The 4,416-nt window shown below is 37.7% G+C and overlaps 1 protein-coding gene across 3 annotated transcripts in view; it reads right to left on the reverse strand.

Moving 5' to 3' along the window:
- Positions 1-4,416, reverse strand: part of fgf13a (fibroblast growth factor 13a) — a 146,709-nt gene that overhangs the window by 137,652 nt on the left and 4,641 nt on the right. The window lies entirely within an intron of this gene.

Genomic DNA, 4,416 nt, shown 5'->3' on the forward strand with positions numbered 1-4,416 from the left:
GCGACCAACAGGAACAGTTTGGTATGGTCCTCGAGAGCTTTGTCTCCCTGCTCCAGCAGGAGGAGGAGGAATTCGGGGTGAGTGAAGGGATCCATGGGGACACAACAGAAAGAAAAACACTGAGAAAAAAACGGAAAACAAACGGAGGGGAAAACACGGAAGTTACTGTTTTTTGGGTCGGTTATTCTGTCAAGGGCAGGGTGTTCTAGAGATCAGGCAGGACAACGAAGATGACGAATACAATGATATTTAATAACTTGACAACAGGAAATCCAGACAGGATAGACATCCACAATAACCGACAAACTAGAATACAAGAGACAGGAACTGATATAGGGCAGATAACAAGGGGCAGACAGGTGAGCACAATGAGGTGATTAACTAATAATGAGAACAGGAACAACCAAATAAGGACACAGAGGGAGAAACCACAATCAACAGTCCACAGGGGTGTGACACCTACCAACTGCAATCACCAATAAAAAGTTTTTCCATATTTTTTTTATATCGTCATAGCAAATATTCTTGAAATATCGTGATATAATTTTGAGGCTATATCGCCCACCCACGATGATCTCATACATATCAAAAGCTCAAATAAAAGTTGTTTTCTCAATTCATGACCCCTTTAACTTTCTAGGGACTACAGATGCAAATTAATTGTTTGCTAATGTTTCCATGTTTACATTTTGTATTTTATACTGATGTTCATTAATGTGCATTGTCAATATTAAATGAATAAAAATGAGAGAGAGTAATGCACGGCAGCCACAGACCATGTTTGTATTATACGACGTTTAGGGGAGATTTATCCTAAAATACACAATACCACACTTCAATCAGTAGGATGTAAGAATAATTGGGCTTGACGTTGTATCCTTGATTACAAGACTTTTAAAAGGTAGACTGATAAAATCCTATGCGCCCTAACTTCCAGAAGTTGCACAAAATCAGCCAATCAGATAAGACCAAATAAGATTAAAAAAAGCACTATCCAGTTTTGTGAGCAATATGCATCAGACAGTCAAGATTGTAGTAGATAGTGGGCACATGCGCCATTTGAGGCCGAGACTGCGAACAGTGGTTGTGACCTTCTGATGTGAGCAATGTGACCTATAATTTCTAACCACCACCTGAAGCAAAGCTGATATCCACAAGAACTACGAGCTTAGCTTACTTAGACCTCCACTCCCTTCAAAGAGCTCTTTGGATTACTGCTTCACTCACTTCACCACAGGTATGCGAGTATGTGTGAAGACTAAGGTCACAGCATTTAATTCAGATGAATCACCTGGCTAATTTGTGCTCTTCTATGTTTGAAGGTGACATAACCATGGCTTGCCTGAATATTAATTCCAGCATGAATATTTATCCCACTATAACTAACAGGTAACTATTACGCTTCAGGCAAATTGCCAAAGCGAGGAGAGGCACTTGAAATGTTATGACTGTCCTCCAAAACAAACAAAAACAAGATTTGCATTATTCTGCGCTTTCTTTTCAGGCATGTTTTTTAGGCTGCTGTTATGAGAAGCGCTGGGGTCTTGTGAGGAGCTGGAGATAAAGTTAAAGCGAGAAAAGGCCAGCCAATCAGAGAGCACTAATCGTGCTTCTTTCACCAGCACGGCCGTCATTGACGAGGTGGAGGAAACAGATATAGAGACAGGCCCACAACATTCCCAAACATTTCAGAGAGCAGGGCGGCAATGCAGAGTGACAGCTCTCTAATGCAGATGGGGTCTTGCTCTAGGGCTGCATGCTGAGATTTCTGTCAGCACTGAGGAAGCGGTAGCACTGTCCTGAATCACACTGTCCTTACACAGCCTTTACAAAACACTTACTATACAAGTGCCTGACCATTCAAAGACCAATAAGATTCTGGCAGGAGCACTGTGCAACAATTTTCTTACTAAATTTATTTTTATTTAATATAACAGCACTAGGTCATTTTGTAATAATGATGAGTCTGTGCTCTTAGTGTTCCAGAAAACATGGAACTGAACTACTTTTGCTGATGTTTGGGGTGATTAAGATTTTTTTTGGAAATAAATTAATACTTTTATTTAGCCAAGACATATTAAACTGATCAAAAGTGACAGCAATAACATTTAGAAAGTTACAAAAGCTATCCATTTCAAATAATACATGTCTTTCTCTTGACCTTTCCATTCAAAGAATCCTGAAGAAGAAGAAAAAAAGATTTCCACACAAATATTAAGAAGCACAACTGTTTTTACTTTTGATAATAAGAAGTGTTTCTTGAGCACCAAATCTTTTTTTATGTGACTGATGTAATGGTAGCTTAAATGTAAATTCAGCTTTGCCATCACAGGAATAAATTACATTTTAAAATATATTCTGATAGAAAAAGGTTATTTTAAATGGTAATATTTCACAATATTACTGTATTTTGATTAAAATAAATTCAGTCCAGGTCAGCATTACAGACTTCTTTGAAAAGCATTTAAAAATCCTACGACCCCAAACTTTTGAATGGTAGAGATCTTATATTTGTTGCACTAAATATCATATTGATACTCAGAACAACAGCACTCTTGCTTCTGTGAAATTGCTTAATTATGTAATGCTTTAATTCAGGAACTTAAGGAAAGCATTTTTGCAATTTATTATGTTAAAATATCCATTTCCCCTCACTTTGGTTGAAACGTGGTTAGCAACATCCAAACAACAAGTTCAAAGTCTCTTTTTATGTTTTATGTTACTCTCTTTAATGTTACTGGCACAATTTAACCTACAGTACTGAAACATGGCACTGTACAAAAAAACCTTTTATGCACAAGTCATATTCAGCTATTTAATTTACTTGGGTCTGGCAGATCAAGACAGGATGTTTTTTTTTCCACCTCCAGTCACACCATCGGTGGATTTGGATGCTGCAGCAGTCGGGGTGCCGCTATGCCAAGAAGATTAGAGCAGGTGTCAGAGCAGGGCATGGAAGAAAAAAAAAAGCTTCTGCTGCTTTGTGATTATTGAAGCCTCTCTAAATTATGCTCTGGATGCCTATTGATTTGGCACTGCATCTGGCCTGGAGATGAATTCATCTCCGAAAAAATATGAAAGACTTGAAAGCCCTACTCAGCCAGTCCAGAGCCTGTGGCATTCATCCTCCGGCTAATTAGCCTGTTCTGTAGTCATGTGCCCTTGAGCATTCAGCACCATTGTCCTAATTGCATTGCATTGGTAGGCTGATATTTATCAACCCCTAAATAAAACACATGACTGGAAATTCATAATGAAGTGAATGTTTCAAAAATGGAACTTGTATTGTTATGTTTTTATTAGAAATATAAATTAAATAAAAAATAAAATTATAAAAGAAGAGAGAGAAGAGGGATGTGATCTGTGTAAATTTCAGGCAAGATTCAAACTTGCATCTTAATCACCATGGCTCCAGTATGTTAAAAGCTTCCTCTGTTGCTACAATTTGTCACTTTTTCTTGTCACTGCCAATACAATACTATCAAAACTGTGTTAGTACTTAAAAGTACTCTCTGTAACTTAAAGGCAGAGTAAGCGATTTCTGGTAGCCAATGTTGATATTTGAAATCATCAAAACAAACACGCCCCTACCCCAAAAGGATCTTTCCCCTATTTTGATCGCTCCGCCCCACATATACGTACACAACCCAGGCAACGATTAGTTCTGTGAAACAAAGCAAAACCAATGTTACACCATGTCTACGGACGTGAGCGGCGCGGCACCAAGTTTGTTTTGCTATTCGGCCCGAATCAGTTTTCTAAATGTTTTTGAAAAATCACATACCCTGCCTTTAATGACTAACATCTAAAAGTCGAGATTATTATTTCTTATGACTGAATCAACTTGACGTCATCAGCCAAAGGTATTTTTATGGATTAGTTCAAGAAGAAATAACCCTTTATGCAACAACTGCACCAGTACACTTTTAACAGTGTAGCTGCTAACCACTTAAAGTGTGAATGACTTTGCATAGTTTCTATGAAAACACAGATGACCTCAATGTACGGAGTTCAGAGTACAGAAAACCTAAACTTCACACATTTAATCTAGAGTAACTAACAAACTAACAGGGGATGGTGAGAATAGCAAAGCTAATAGAATCCTGAAAGTTTTAATGATGTAGAGGCAGCCAGTGCAATGGGTTTCATAATGGTCCAAAACAAATAAGATGAAAGCCATCATGCTGAGTGAATGAGTCACGTACAATGCTTTGACAAAGTACTGCCTAAAACAAAAAGAAAAAAGAACTCCTGATGGTATTCAACAAAGTCTGCTGTACATTTACTCTAAACACTAATAATAAAAAATACATAAGAATATGCTGAAATTATATAACATAATGCTAAACTGTCGGTCTATTCTTCTCTGCCTAAAAAGGGGGAAGGAACAATAAGACAAAGTCACTCTGATCAATA

This window comes from Sinocyclocheilus rhinocerous, unplaced genomic scaffold (assembly GCF_001515625.1).
Source record: "Sinocyclocheilus rhinocerous isolate Xijiao unplaced genomic scaffold, SAMN03320098_v1.1 scaffold662, whole genome shotgun sequence".
Lineage (NCBI taxonomy): Eukaryota > Metazoa > Chordata > Actinopteri > Cypriniformes > Cyprinidae > Sinocyclocheilus > Sinocyclocheilus rhinocerous.